Raw genomic sequence first — 17227 nt, forward strand, 5'->3', positions numbered from 1 at the left:
ACGGAACACCTCATTGGCCGTCTTCAAACACAATTTGGACAATTGGATGAGTAACTGAAAATTCACCCCGGAGGTTCCACCTATGTCCCTCTTGGACACTGGCATTAGATGCTGATCAGGGAAATAAGGGTAGAACTTGGTTAGGCTTGTAAGGGCCCTAGGGCAACTAGCCTAGTAACTTCCTATGATCCTATGTGCAGGATACGCACACATGTTTAGTGCAAAGTGTTGATTAATCTGGCTATATATTTTTTTTTCTTTTTTTTCCATATAAACTTAATTATTCAACAACAATTTCCTTCATCTATTATTCTTTTCTCTAGCCTTTCATTTAATATTTTACAGAATATTAATTTCTAATTTCCATTCATCTCTTTCATATCCGTATCCTAAATCATTCTCGGTGCTGATTTTTACCTTTCTTCTTTTATTATTGCCTCCATTTCTCTCTCAGTGATCTGCTTTTCTACAGAATTCATAACATTTTCCGATTTTTTTTACAATCCATATTTCTCCTTTTTATACATTCTCCCCACAGATTTTTCCACAATTTCCATTATTTCTCTCTGCCTTTATCTAACACTTCCTTCCTCATCAAACAATATATGTATTCTTCCTTCTCTTAATTTTACCCTTTTGTTCAAAATGGGGAAACTTCCTCCTTTTTCCTTTCAAAAATATCTTTGGCTAAACAACATATTTTCAACCTTTTCTGAATTTTTTTCATACAGTTCTCTTTCAAATTTCTCTTAGTCTGTCTCAGCATTGTTCTATTTCTTCTTTATGTTTTTGTTATTTATTTGTTGACACCTGTTTACCAGGAAAGTCCTACTGGGTAGTAAAGTCCCTTTTGCAGCAGAGACCTGAGAAGAAAAGCTCAAGAGAGAGATAAATAACATCATTTATGCAACGATGGTTCATTACTATTCAAAAACGTGCACATTGATTGGTCAGCTCAACCAGCTTGCCCATCGTAAATCAAGCATAGAAAAAAGTCTGGTTGCTAAAGCATTACTGAGTGGCCAGTCTTTCTTCTATCAGTATATGGTACAGAGGCATACATCTCAATTGTCCAGATTTTTGCCTCATACTTTTGGTCTGTTCCTCAGAAAATTTGTGGTTTTCCAATAAATCACCGAAGAATGAAATCACTAAAATAATGACACGCATTTCAGTTTCAGACATCATATCCTTCAGACAATGCACAATAACAAAAATTCCATTATTTTCACAGCTTCCTAAGTTTATAAGAGCAACATTTACTATCAGTCCCAATAGCAGTCCCCATTTTGTGCCTTTGTCACCTTTTATTAAAGGCTTTGCCCAAATTTCTTGAGGTAAGAAGTTGAGAGGTACATACATATGGAGGGCAGAGTAAATGCAAAGAAATTCAGGTGCATTCTAGAAAACTAAAGAAATGTACCTGATTTTCTTTGTATTTCTGCTCTGTCTCTCATGTCCCTCTAAACTGTCCAGATTTTATAACTAAAAAAATCAAAACAACTGAGATCTTCCTTTTTCAGTTGCTTGATTTCCACAACACTGATATAATGTGCAAATGTGGGACCATAAGTCCCATATGCATGTGCAGTACCTCAACAAAGATGGAAGAATGCAGAGGAACACCATAGTGCCATTATACAATGACATTATTTATGAAAAATTATTTCTTTCTTAAATAATGTCATTGTCTAATGGCAATAACTGACCTGTGGGTGTGGGCATATGAGGATTTACCCACAGTGGGCTTTCTTTAATCCCTTGGACTTCACCCTCATGATTTAACCAGACCAACCATGGGTAAACCCTTAACATACCCAGACCTGTTCATCGGTTATTGCTTAAATAAAACACCTGTACAAATGTAATTAAAATGTATATACATACAGTTTGATAGTGGAATACATAGGATATAATGAAGCATGAGGAGACACCAGTGATGTAAAAATAAAAAAGAAATTAAAAAAATGACAACTATGCCAATCAGTATATACAAAAGTATAAGGAGCATAATCAGCTATGTTACGAAATAAAAATAAAAAGATACAAAGATACAATAAAAATAAAATGATACAAAGATACAATAAAAATAAAAATATACAATAACAATAAAAAGATACAAGTCCACCCTAAGAGTGGGGAGGGAGCAGTTGCTGAAAGGTATAAATAGATAACATGATGAGAGGTTAGGTTAATAAGAATATAAAGTATTTGTTAATATTTTCCTCTTGAGAGTGCATTTTTTGGTATTCATTAAATAGTGTTGCACATCACACCCTCCTTCAAAACAGCATGCTAATTAAGCAATTCAACATGGCAGAGCTTTTCAAAAGCATATAAATCTTGCATGTGCATGCAGCGCATCCTTTTGCTCTCAATTCCAATACTCTTTGGAATATAGTCACAAAGACACTTAGAAAAAATGCCAGGGGCTGCTGCTGCCATCAATGTGTGTGTGCCACAGGCTTTAATACCAAGTCCCGCTGCTGTTCCTACCAGACCTTGGTCAGAAAGAAGAGTCTTCAGACCACATTTGACTTCTCAAGGACTTCATGATACAGAAACTGTATTGCAATACAAGGTGGACAGGAAAACCCCAGAGGAAATATGCAACCTCTTCTGCCCTCACCTGAGGTCCTGGGAAATCCTGGAGAAACCATACTGGTAGAAACCAAGATATGTGTAGTGTTATGTATACTAGTTAAAGACACTTTCTGGAGACTCACAAGGGATATATTAGGGGTGTCACATCACAGGCCTCAGCTTCAAGAACAGTATCCCAATTTCTAAATGCAATGCTACAGCATACTAAGGATCATATTTGGTTTCCTCATACCCCAGAGGAGAGAACAACTACCATGCAACAATTCTTCACCATAGCACACTTTCCTGAGGTTCTATGAGCCATACACTGCACAAACAAGCACACTCTCATGAGGTTCTATGAGCCATGCACTGCACACACAAGCACACTTTTCTGAAGTCCTATGAGCCATGCACTGCACACACATGTTACCTGTATGTAAGGTTTGCTATGGTGGCTTTCCACAAGGGTGTCTATTGAGTGATGTGGCTTATGCACTGGAACCATGGTTCATGGCACCCATGAGAAACCCATATAATCCTACAGATCAAGGACACAATGATGTAGACACTCAAGCCAGAACTATTATAGACCATGTATTCAGCTTGCACAAATCAAGGGTCTGATGTCTAGACAAATCTGGTAGTGGCCTGCAGTATGCCCCAGAGAACCTAACCAAAATATTCACAGTCTGTGCCATGTTGCACGATATATATTTGTAAGGAAACAGCTGCAACAAGAACAAAAAGACAAATGACTGCAGTTTCCAGCACCAGAGGCAGAGCCAGTAGGGAGGAGTCTGAGGAAGAACCTGCAGCCACAGATGATCCTGGCAGCTGCATATGATTGTGCAAGATGTAGGCATGCACAATATGCCATGGGTCTGGCTAAGAGGCAGTGGACAGCACACACACTCACTATCTTAGTGAAAACCTAGATGCTAAGCAAATCCAAACATTACAATTGATGCCTGCAAAATTCCTCATCCCTGGAAGACACATCTTGTAGCTGCAGTATTAACACAGGTAAGTTATGAACCTGAAAAAATAGATATATAAATGATTATCCTTGTATACAATTATATTGTACATCATATTGCACATCACTAAGATGAAACATGCCTTTTTCACTGAAATGCATTTACAATAAGTTAAATCTTAACTATCGTCGGGTATTTAGTAATTAATGCGTATTAAAACAAGGCTTACAAGCAACGATTATATGTGAAATTTTATAGCAGCTTTACATAATGAGAGGCATTTTATGCAACTTGTGTATTAAAGCACAATATATAGTAATAAATGGGCTTTAATCCGTGATAACTGCTTTATAAACGGTGGTTAAAAGTCCGAATTTATAACCCTATCAATATCTGCATTGATTTTATATAGGACATATGTACATTGCATGTAGTTAAGAGTTTAAACAGATAGAATGCATTCGTAGTATTTTAACTGAGTAGTAGCAATATTATTTAGCTAGTTATAAGATTTGACAATATGAATGGTATAAAACATTACAAAAAGTTATTAGTTTAATAACATTGTAACTTTGTTTTTACGGTTTTGCTGTATAAGTAAACTTCACTTACATAATGTGAGTTGAATATCACTTTAAAAACAAGATTGATGAATGAGATTAGACATGTGATGTATATATAAGGGCTGAATAAGGATTTTTTAAAATGTTAACGGTCTGATGAAGCTTACGTGAAAGCGGTTACCTTTTTGTATACGAATAAATATCAGAAAATGAACGTTTTAAACTGCTTAGTGAATGCTTTATGCTGGAATTGTTGCCGAGCCTTGGTTATCTCTCAGCGGTTTTATTTGGAACTTTTGCTACAATAATATATGAAGAAGCATTTTAAAATATGAATATGCATTTGTATGGGCTCTTATATCATTTTCCTGCAAATTATATACACTCCTTAATTTCTATATTTTCATCATCATATAACTGAAATGGTTCCTACTTTTTCTGTATGCAGACTACACAGCAAGTCATTTCTGTCTCATGCTGTACTTCCCCTGTTTCTTTGTAAATAAAATAAAACCACCTCCCGAAAATAATCAGAGTGGAAATGCTTCTTTATTATGCAACTTATTTTAAAATACAGAAATGCACCAGCTTAACTAACCCTCCTTTCCCTGCACGGTTAGCTGCTTCGTGTTATCCATGATTCAGGATTTGATTCCTTCTACTTCTGTTTCCCTATCTGTGTGATAGTACAGCTAGTATATATATATATATATATATATATATATATACATATATATATATATATATATATATATATATATATATGTGTGTGTGTGTGTGTGTGTGGTTTCACTTCAGAATGTTGAGTTACTGAAAATTTGAACTTCATATGGTCGAGACCATATGATCAAGTTTTCAGAAACTTCAAATTCTGAACTGAAATAAAAAAAAAAAAGTCAACACACATCATTTCTGCAGGGGGGGCAAGCCCCCCTGCACCCCACACACCCCCTACTTAAATATACCAACTCTGAGATCACTCTACAGTGGGGAAAGGGGAAATCTCCCATTCTGCGCTGTATGCAGAAGCGCAGAATGGGAGATTTCCCTTTGCATCACTATAGTGCGATCACGGAGATGGTATATTGAAGTAGGGAGGGTGCAAGGGGACTTGCCCCCCCTTGCAAAAAACTTATATTAAACTAAATTTAAGTCTTTTTTTTAACACTTCACAATTTCGAGTTTCTGAAAACTAGATCATATGGTCTCAACCACATGAAGTTCGAGTTTTCAGTAACTTGACATTCTGAAGTGAAACTATATATATATATATATATATATATATATATATATATATATATATATATATATATACATATATATAATATAGATAGATAGATATTTGTAGAATCCATCAGAATTTGCATAAAAATTGTGAAAGAATTCCCGTCCTGGTGAAGTGGCATAAATGGCCATGTCACCAGCAGTAAGTAGATCTAGCAATGCAAGTAGTACACACACACACCCCAGGAAATAAGGTGATAAAACAGTAAAAGGTAGGTACAGGTAAAGGACATGCATGAAGGAAGATGGAAAAGGAATGTCAGAGGGAGAATCAGAAAGGCATGGGTAGTATTTTGGCATGTCAGTAGTCCCCATTTTTTGTATTTCTTGGAGAAGAGAATGATTGTTAAAATATCAGGAAAATTGATAGGTAAGCAACACATAAGAAAAGTTACACAACAGAACAGGCAAACGTAGGTAACATACAAAAAGGGCCAGATATAGAACACAGACAGCACTTGTACAGACTGCACATGAGGATTCACAGTATGTAAATAAATAGTATAGGGCTACAGCCAAAGCATTGTCCACCAGGCTAACATATATACGTAATGTAGACAATATGAATGCCATGAAGTTGGCTAATGTCTGACAGCCATACAAACAGAATCAGGAATGATGTTATGCATATGATAGGGAGCATTACCTGGGCAAAGCAGCACAAACTTAACTACATATGTAGCTGTCAACACAGATGCCACACAAATTCATTTGACACCTGGTCATATATCACACAGATGGAAGCCTTACTGTGCAGGAAGTCTGCAGCAATGTGGATGTAGTTATCCATTGCACTGAATCACAACTTGATAAAGCAACAGACAAAGAAGACTATCAGCGCAGATGCCACAGGTATTCACTTGGCACCTGCTCAGATATCACACAGACGGAAGAATTACATGTTGCAACACAATGTATGATCGGGTGTTGCACATAAGTGACATCTTGTCTGGGCAGGTGACGTGCCCCAACAGCACACTGCTGTCACAGGCTACTGATGTAACTGTCACACAAAGGTCGTTTCTGGTTGAAAATGAATTTTATGGGCCATGGTTAGTTGTTTGTACAGTAGGAGTTCAGGTAGTTCTAACCAACTGAGCTGAGTGCTATGCAGTGATGAGATCTGAAAGGCGAGTTTGTAGCAAATCTGGCAATTTTGTAATAGCATGACTCCAGTTTTGATAAGTCGGATTTTCCTAGGTTCGTTAGAATTGGAGAGGCATAGACAAGAGTTGAGATGAGATGTTATTGTGCAACGGTGGATTTTGTATTGTTCATATGATACTGTTTATTTGTGTATAGTAGACCTACTTTATGGCACTTTTTATGGTCTGGGCAATATGGATATCAAGTCTCATGTTGCAATCAGTCACTACCCTCAGAAGCTTATTATGAGAGGTGTTTGAAATTATGGCGTTATTCTTGGCCCTGGTGTTGAATAAGGGAAGGGGAGCAGTGGGTCTTATTTATTTATTTATTTGTTTGTTTGTTTGTTTGTTTGTTTTGTTGACTGGGAAAGTCCAAATGGGCAGAGCCAATTTTCAGCAGAGGCCTGGGGAGAAAAATCTCCACAACAGTACTTTTATATTAACAGGTAAATTTGACACTTATCAAAGAAACAACAGTAACATTTCTCATAAAACAACAAAAATAATTGCAAGACAGATTATATATATAAAAAAATATTTACATCAACAATGTTGTCTGTACAGTTGTTCTCTGCTATAAAATCTTGCAGAAGGACAAGGTTTGTTACAGCAGAAGGGACATATTATCACCGAAGAATTAATTGCCTTCATTATTTAGAAAAAGACTAGCCTTGTGCTAGTTAGTGTTACATGTGGCTGCAGTTAAGTTATTTTGTTATATAACAGTAAAAAAAAATTGAAAAGGCAAAGTTTCAAAAAAATCACTGTCTGCTCAGTTCTATAAAGAAGAGGAGAGTAAAGGCAGAGTAAGAAAGAGGAGAGAAAGGTAAAAGTGAGGAGGATAAGTGATCAGTACTAGGGAATTTAAGGGGAGAGAGAAGATTTAATAGAAGGGCGACTGCGGTGGTGCAGCGGTTAGCATTCCTACCTCACGGCAAAAGGTTCCCTGGTTTGATTCTTGGTTGGGTTGCCTTCTGTGCAGAGTCTGGATGTCCTCCCTGTGGTCATGTGGGTTTGCTGCGGTTTCCTCCCATATCCCAAAGACATGCTGTAGGTAGATTGGATGCTCTAAATTGGCCCTGGGTGTGTGTACCTTCCATGGAAGTTTGGGCACTGGGCTGGCAACTCAACACCATAAAACTCCACTACCAATCATGAGCAGACAGGTGACCTGCTGTGGTGACCCCTAACTGGGAAAAAGCCAAAAGAAGAAGAGAAGGTTTGATAGACACGGTAAGCTAGTGAATAATATGTTCTGTTTGGCTAAGTGGGGTGATGATTAGTTGTTAAGATGGGTTTCTGTGTGATAGTGACATGGGTTTGGTTATCTAAACCAGTTACCTATTAGAACATCGAAGTTACAGAACTTCAAATACTATATGGTCGACCCCATATGATCAAAGTTCCATAACTCTGAAATTCTAAAAAAAAAAAAAAAAAGACAGACAACGTACCCTGATGGATTAAAGCAGGGGGGCAAGCCCCCCTGCTACTTAAATATACCAATTCCAAGATCGCACTTTAATGCACTATGGTGCGGAAAGGGAAAATTTCCATTTCCTACACTGTAGCGTGATTTCATAGTTGGTATATTTAAGTAGAGGTGGGCATGGGGGGTGCAGCCCCCCTACCTACACCCTTTACTTTTTTTTTTTGTTATGTTCATTTTGAACATTTCAAATTTTCAATTGTTCGATCATTAAAGGTTGACCTTTACTGATTCGAACAATTGAAAATTCGGTGTTCCAATAGGAACCCATATGACCTATTTGTATATTATGTTGAACATTTTATGAGTAAGGGGTTAGAAGGTTATTACTATTCAAGTTTAGGTTTAGCCTGGACTGTTACAAGAGCAGAGCCATGAATCTGATAAATATTTTTTGAGTAGTTTTTATAATTGAGCTTTGTTACTAGTGGTTCAAATAGAGTGAGGAAGTAAATTCCAGGTTTCTGCACATGGCATGATTACAGGGAATCCCCTACCATGTTTGTAGATTTGGTAACTCATAATATTATTTAATTGTTGTGTGAAGTATACATTCATTGGAATAAGGCTGAATTATGTTTAGAAGAGTGGGTAGTTCTGCTGAGATTATTTTATGTGAGTTGGTCAGCAATAAGCAAAGTAGTGTGAATTGTTATGCAAATTTTGTTAAAAACAAAAGTTGTATGAAGAACAACAATGTTGATACATGTGTTTGTGACACGGATGTGACAGACTGTTTTGTGAATGAACATATGTGGGGTGGCCTACTCAGTAACACAGATGAAGTGTGTGAAAAGAGTATATATGAAACAGACACTGTGTTTGAAAATGGTGACAACAATGGTTATGTTATTAAAGAAGGTAGTAATTTTAAAATCCTGCGTAAGAATGATTATTGCATTTATAACTATACTAGTTTAAATGTTAATGATGATTATTTTGATTTGTTTTCGAAAGGAGTTAAATTTGTTCCAAAGTTTAGACCGGACACTGTAAAAACATTGGTGGAAATAAAAATGTTCGCTAGGCAGATGCATTTGAAAATGTATTTTGCAGGGAAAGGGAAATGTGACACAAGTCAGGGTGGCTGTGTTAGCCAAGATAATAGTAAATTAAAAAGGAAAAGTGCTTTTATGCCTCCACTTCATAAGGATGTGTTATGTTTTGAAAAGATAGTTGAGGCCCATGTGAGAGAAATGTTAAAAAATGGCGATATGATAGATGACAATTTAACAAAGAAAGAAAGGGAATTATTGGATACGTTGAAAAAATCTGGGTCATACAGATTTATGAAGCCCGACAAGGGAGGGGGCACAGTGATAACGACTAATACAGACTACATTTCTGACATTACTTCGTTGTTAAACAGAGATGAAACATACAAAATTGTGTCACGAAATGAGATTAATAGGGCTTACATGAAGATTGATGTGTTTTTACGTGATGCACTTTGTCAGGGCTCAGTTAATGAGAGTGAATTCAATTTTTTGATGGTCAAATTTCCAAAAACACCGAAGTTGTTTGGTATTCCCAAGACCCACAAGGGTGTAGAGCATCTGGAATATAGGCCTATTGTCAGTGCAAGGGGATCCAAAACGGAACCCATTGCTGCCTTTATAGACATTTCATTAAAAACTATTTTTGACGGTGTCGATCATATTATTAAAGATTCATGGCACTGTTTGAAAAGGTTTAAAGAGTTAGGTAGTGTCGAAGAAGATTTTGGTTTTTTGACCATTGATGTGGTCAACTTGTTCTCGGTAATTCCGCAAGAACAAGGCCTTGAGTTATTTTCTGAAGCCATAGTGCAAAGTGGGTTGTTTAGTGGTCAGAAAACTAACTTCTTAATAGACATGATGGAAGTAGTGTTGAGGAACAACTTCCTGAATTTTGAAGGTGACCTATTTCAGCAAGTGTCAGGGGTAGCAATGGGGGCTAAGTGTGCCCCCTTATTTGCCAACGCGGTCTTACTGACGTGGGAGAGGGAACACATTTTTGCGTCCAAAAACCACTTGGGAAGAATATTGATGTATAATAGGTTTTTGGACGACATATTGATTTTATGGAAAGGTGATCAAAACTCAGCAAAAGAATTTGTGGATTACTTGGGCAAAACTACTAACTTTTTGAACTTCACTTTTACATGGAAGGAAGAGAGCATTTCTTACTTGGATTTATTGATTTGTAAGGGAGATGGGGGTTTTAAGAGTAACATCTTTAGAAAAGAGAACTATTCCAACTCCCTATTGCATTTCAATAGTCACCACCCATTTCACCAGCGGAAAGGATTAATTAAAGCCCAAATGGTTAGGACCTCCAGGTTAGTTAGTCAAGACGACGAATATAGAGAAGAAATGTTTAAACTAATTGGGATGTTTATTGACAGGGGGTACCCTTTAAAACTATTATTAAGTGTCAGAAGGGACATTAATAGGAGGAGAAATGATAGATATGCCCCAATTCTTAAAGGTGGATTAAATACCAGGGAAGTGTTAGAGAATAGCAAAGAAGAACAAAATAATAATTTACTGTTGGTGGTGAAGTTTAGTGAGATGACACCAGCTATTATAAAAATAGTTAAGGAAGTTTGGAACTTTTCCTTAAGTGAAGAGGTTAAAAAGATATTGGGGAACAGTCCAAACGTAGTTTTTAGTAGAGGTGAGAATATGAAGGACATTTTGGAAAAGAGTGGATTAAGAAATTATAGGTCAAATATGAAGAAATGTGGTTTTTGTAGGATGTGTAGGTTCATTTATGAAGGTTCAAATGTGTGTGTAGAAGGATATAAATATTCCATCAAATGTCCGGGACAGTGCAATTGTTGCACTAAAAATATAGTTTATTTAGCCTGTTGTTCTTCTTGTAATTCCTACTATGTGGGTAAAACAATTAGGAGGCTTCGGGACCGAATTTCGGAACACCTTAGGTCCATTAAGAAGAAGGATTTGCACAACGCACTTTATACACACACTACAAAATGCAAGTGTTTTAAGAAGTTTTTGTTTTTTATTATTGGCCGTGTGATTGACTCAGGTGATGGGGGTGATGTTGACAATATGGTTGGTGCCCTTGAAACTGAGTGGCAGATTAGGTTAAATGCCTGTAGGCCGCCAGGGCTCAACGACTACATCTCCATCAAACCAATTTTAAGGTTAAGATCTCAGCAGTTATAGGTATTTGTCATAAATTAATTGATAAAATGAGGAATTTAATTAATTTATTCAAATTACTACCTACTATATATTGTATATATATATATATGCGATATATATTTTTACATATATTTTTTTATATTTTTTATATATTGTTACTATATATAAATATATATATTTTTTTAGTAAAAATTTTTTTGATTAATCAAATATTAAGAATATTATTAGTGACAGGATGTGTTTTTATGTATTTATGAAATGTTTAAATTGTGGAGTAAAATGGATGTATTGTTGTGGTTTTATATATTGTTAAGAAATTTGATGTATGGATGATTTTCAAATTAAGAAACATTGGTTGTTTTTTATTTTAGGGTGGGAGGGGTTTGCTATATCCTATAGGAATGTGTAGGGGAGTATTTATAATGGTGCACACAGTAGTGTTCTTTTGTATATCAAGACTCTGATGATGCCTATGTGTTTGGCGAAAGCATCCTTTAATGTTTATGCTTAGTCTTTTTGTTTTTATTTGCCTTGTTCATTCATTAAAACCTGCTGTTTGAAAACCTGCTGTTTGAACTGCTGTGAGTCATCTTCGTTGGTAGACCACTGGACTTTGTGGTGTTGAAAGTTTTTTCATTGACTCTGCCCTGGTGGGTGTTTGTGCTGTTTACTTCAAGTTTAGGTTTAGCCTGGACTGTTACAAGAGCAGAGCCATGAATCTGATAAATATTTTTTGAGTAGTTTTTATAATTGAGCTTTGTTACTAGTGGTTCAAATAGAGTGAGGAAGTAAATTCCAGGTTTCTGCACATGGCATGATTACAGGGAATCCCCTACCATGTTTGTAGATTTGGTAACTCATAATATTATTTAATTGTTGTGTGAAGTATACATTCATTGGAATAAGGCTGAATTATGTTTAGAAGAGTAGGAATTTTGTCAGGCTGATAGAGTAGCTTATGAGCCATGTTTAGTTGGTTATAACAGTCAGGAGTTGTGAGAGTTCTAGCCAGGAGAGTTTCTTAGAGAGAGGCAGTGATGTATCTTATGTGTATAATCAGTGACAAATTTAGTTATTTTGTTATAGCAGGTTTCTAGTCTGTCTAGTTCTGTCTTTTTTAGGTTAGTGAAAATGGATGAAGCATAGAGGAGAGTTGGCATGAGGTGGGTTTGGGTGGTGGCTACTTTAGAGCTATCTGTTAGAAACTTCTTATTTCTCTATAGGTTCCTCATCTTTTTATGTATTTTCTTAATTGTTTGTGATATGTGCAAGTCAGACTTCAGTTTATTATCAATAAGAACATGTAGTAGTTTAATTTGTGGTTCAGGAGTAATTTCAGTATTGTCACTAGCTGTGATATAGAAGTTGGAAGGGGGTGTGTGTTAGTCTGGTGAATTGAAATATCACAAGTTTGGTTTTGTTGTGATTGAGTATCAGTTGTGCATTAGACAACCATGATTTGATTTCAGTGAAGGATTTTTGGCTTATGTCTTGAAGCTGTTTAATGGCAGATGTTGTACATATCAGTGTTGAGTTGTCTGTTTACTGGATTATAGAAGATAGTGGGCTGGCAGTAATAAGCCCTTAAGTAAAGATACTGAAAAGAAGAGGACCAAGAACTGAACCTGGTTGGACACCAAGTGTAACTGGGAGTAGGTGGAGAGGTCTTGTAGCCACACTACTGCTTTCAGTCTACCTGTTAGATAACTTTGGAACCAGGAGAGGGCAGAGAGGCTAAGGTTTAAATAGTCAATAACTTGGAATGGGAAACTGTATCAAAAGCCTTGGCCATATCAAAAAAAGGCTGATGAGACTATTTTCCCCTTTGTTTCTGAATTGTTTTTTGGTGTTGGTGAAGCTGAGAAGTGCAGTAGTGGTACTGTGATGGGGTCTGAAGTCATCTTGGGATTTGGCTAGTAGATTATTAGCTACAAGGTAAAGAAGAAGCTGAGAATAGTCTGCTTTGACCCCGACTGTCCTAGGAGGTGCCATGCTATTAAGAATACTAAGAAATGTACTATTGAAATATTCAACAGCAGAATCCAGTGGTAATGACTTGAGTGGACTCCAGTTACATTTTTTTAGAGTGTTAATCAGCTCTTTGGGTTGAAAGTTTTCCTTGTTTCGGATTAATTGATAAACAGGATTTTTACAAAGGATGATATTTTGCCTAAACAGATAGGTAGGCAAGTGGTGACTGAGGCTATCAGATAGACATCCAGTGTTTTGATAGAGGATGGGTTTATTTGTGAGGGTCCAGTCTACTACAGAAAGTCTGTTTGACTTGTTTCTGTTCTGGTAGGGCTTTGAATAATTTGTGTGAAGCTATAGAGGTTGATATGATTGCTGGGATTTTGTGAGTTACAAGTTAACCAATCAGTATTGAAATCAACCATGATGATGGTTTCATAGCTGACCATATTTGAAATACATTTGAGGATACATTCCATTTTAGAATAATTTTTTCCTGGGGGATATACATGGATATTATGGTTATATATTTGTTGGTATTGACTTTTAGTTTGCTTGGTAGTATCTTGGTGTAATCTGGAGTTGTTATATTGAGATTTAGTTGCTGTAGTATGAGATTATTCTTGGATAAAATGGCTAGCCCTCCTCCTCTTCTCTCCTTTCTTATCTGCTCTTAAAATGTTGTAACCTGGAAGGGTGATTTCATTATCTGTAATGTGTTGTTTTAGCCAAGTCTCTGTTAAAATAGCTATATCAGGGAAGTATAGGAAGAAGGTAGAGTGATCTGAAGAAGTTTGGTTATTCTGAATAAACAAAAAGCTGTTAATAAATAAGATAAATGTTTGAACTGTTTTCCTTCGGCACCATTTTTTGTTTAATTTTGAGTGAGCGGGTAGAGGTAGCTGAGTGACAGTAAGCCTATTAGAGAGTGTCAATTGTGATATGGGGGAGGGACTAGAATAATAAGGGTAACAATGAAGTAGAAGGAGTTAATAAGGAAGGGAGTTAGGTGTAAACTTATACTATGTAGTAGTTAGTAGTCAAGGGATCTATGTGGTGCTTGGTGGATCTTATAAGTGGGTGTGGTTTTCTTATAAATAAATCTGTATGATTTGGTGGTGGGAGGGAATAGGGGTAGGGTAGGGGAGCAAAGGGAGCCCAAGCATAGTGAGGGTGAACAAAGTGGGCTAGTGCGAGTTTCCAGAGTGTACACTGTCAGAAATAAAACACTATCAGCCACTCAGAATGTGATTGGATCCAGCAATGCCTGTAAGGTGAATGTATAATAATTTCTACAGATGGAAATACCTTTTCGTTAAGAGCAACAAGTTTTCTTTTTGTACTGGGTGCTGGGGTTACTTATAACAGTGAAGTATTGATCACTAATTAATGCATTTTAGGTGCTTGAAATGGTTAATTTGAATATCAAAGGGGTTTCCTTTTATGGTGATGCTAGAGTGGGGGCAGACTACAAATAAGGGTATGGGGGAATTGGGTTACTGGAGTCCTTAGTGGCATGGTCTGCACTGTATGTTACAAAATAGTATAAAGCACTTGACTAACCCTAGCTTTAGAACATATTTAGTTACTGAAGCTGAACTTTGTTCCTTAAGGATTACATGGTTCCTGCAATTTTGGGTGGTCACAGTGTCTGCTGACTTGTTCAGGCTTACTACTTGGAGGTGGTTAGATATTAATTTGTTTCTGATGTTGAACTTTGTTCTTTTAGGAATTCATGGATCCCATAATTTTGAGTGGCTGCAGTGTCTGCTGACTCATGCGGGCTTACTATTGGCAGTGGTTAGGTAACTTGAGTTTGGTTTTATTAGGGTTTAAAATTAGTTGAAAATTAGTTAGCTATGCTTCAACTGTTGAGAAAGAGTCTTGAGTTAATAATTGTAGTTGTTCCAAAGAATGGGCAGCACATATTAGTGTGAATTTATCAGCATATTATACTACAGAAGCAAGAAGGGCAGAGGTGTGGAGGTTGTTAGAAAAAAGTGTGAAAAGCAGGGGCCTAGGATAGATCCTTGAGGAATGCCTAGAGTAACAGGTAGAAGAGGAGAGAGATTGTGTTGCCGTTTTACTGCTTGTTGGCGCCCAGACAGTTAGTTTTGGAACCAAGTAGGTTGGCTGAAGTTTAGATCAGAGAGAACTAAAATAAGATTACTATGTGAGACCATATCAAATGGTCATACATTGTGCATTTGTGCTGAATTCTGAACACTTATGCCAAAGTATTGGTTAATGCACCAAGGTCCAAGAACATATGCAGATACACACAGATGCACTGAAGTCCTCATACTGTTAGGTATACTCACACATGCAGTAGTAGAGGGTACTGTTTGCCTTAGGTGTGCTACATACAAATGTATACTCTAAATCCTGAATTATTTAAAGGAAGAAGTTCTCATTTAGATTCTTGTGTTTAGTGTTGGCATCTGCTGTGATATTCCACAATTCCTATGTTTTAAATAATACTCTGTACGTATGTCCATCTGACTTTGTTAGAAATACTGCAGGTTGGTCTCTTACCATATGCAGGCAGAATGACAGAAATCCTTCCTTTAACATTCCATTGTGGATACTGATGGATTATGAGTGAAGCTGCCAGAGCGGCCCACATAACTGTAAGTATAGCTTGCTGATACTGATGGATTATGAATCAGTCCACAGGGACAGCATTATGCAGTGTAGTTTGTCAATGCAAATTGATACTGCAGCAATCCCTGCGGTGGTCCCACTCATTTTAATATTGACTCAATGTTCCATGTGAAAGCTTATATTTTCTGTACTTTGGTCACACTTAACTTAACTTTACTGAGCTACTTAAACATTGCTGTTTACTTTGATGTTTTGGCATGTTCAACAAATACAGGCCTTTAATGTCCACATGTTACAGATTAATCAGCTATACATTATACTCAGGTTACTAGCACACGTTTGCTCTAATTTTTTATGCCAGCTTTATATGCCTGATATTGATAAGCCAGCAGTTATGGATACTAACCTAAGCAGGTGAATGCATAGGTGTTGATACTAACCTGAGCAGGTGAATGTGTAGGTGTTGATACTAACCTGAGCAGGTGAATGCGTAGGTGCTGATACTAACCTGAGCAGGTGAATGCGTAGGTGTTGATACTTACCTAAGCAGGTGAATGCATAGGTGTTGATACTAACCTGAGCAGGTGAATGTGTAGGTGTTGATATTAACCTGAGCAGGTGAATGCGTAGGTGTTTATACTAACCTGAGCAGGTGAATGCGTAGGTGTTGATACTAACCTGAGCAGGTGAATGCGTAGGTGTTGATACTAACCTGAGCAGATGAATGCATAGGTGTTGCACACTGTGTAGGTATGTCACACTTGCACTGGTGGCATAGTGATAAAGTTGACTGTATTGTGAAGTGAACATTCCTATAGTCACAGGTCTAAAACACTCATTGTGATGGTGTTGTACATATTGATAGATGTCTATTGTCACATATGTGTCTCTGTTGCTATGCATGTGGTACCTATTGGGTTACTTTTGTTAGTGTTACTACGCATGCGTCACTAATGTCTGTCATATGTATTACAGATTAATGTGATAGGTAGCAATAGATATATTATATTTGCTTGTTTTATGCTGCAGTGGCCAAGCATACATTATTCTTAGCATCAGTAGGCCCTACAACAGTATGACAGGGACCTACTTGTATGAATGGGTGATACACTGTGGTGTGGACAGGTATGGCATGACATCACTAACATGTGGAAAGCTGGTTGAGATCACAACAGATCACAAGATGCATGTCATTGCTGATGCTCAAACAAGATCCCCTGTGCAGCAAACTGGTTACACCCATATGAGCGGGAAAGGGATGCCACAAGTTGAGAACCACCTGTACCTCATACTGATGAGACAACGTTATTCCTGGCAGCACATCACAGACACAGACCAAGGGAGGAAAGTGTCAGATGAGGACAAACCAGGTAAGTGTGTCTCTGCATGGAAGATATGACTCCGAAGTTAGGTTTCATTGTGAACATGCTTTTTGGTGGTCTCTTCCCTATAA

This window comes from Protopterus annectens, chromosome 2.part1 (genome assembly GCF_019279795.1).
Source record: "Protopterus annectens isolate FY-2018-M chromosome 2.part1, PAN1.0, whole genome shotgun sequence".
NCBI lineage: Eukaryota > Metazoa > Chordata > Ceratodontiformes > Protopteridae > Protopterus > Protopterus annectens.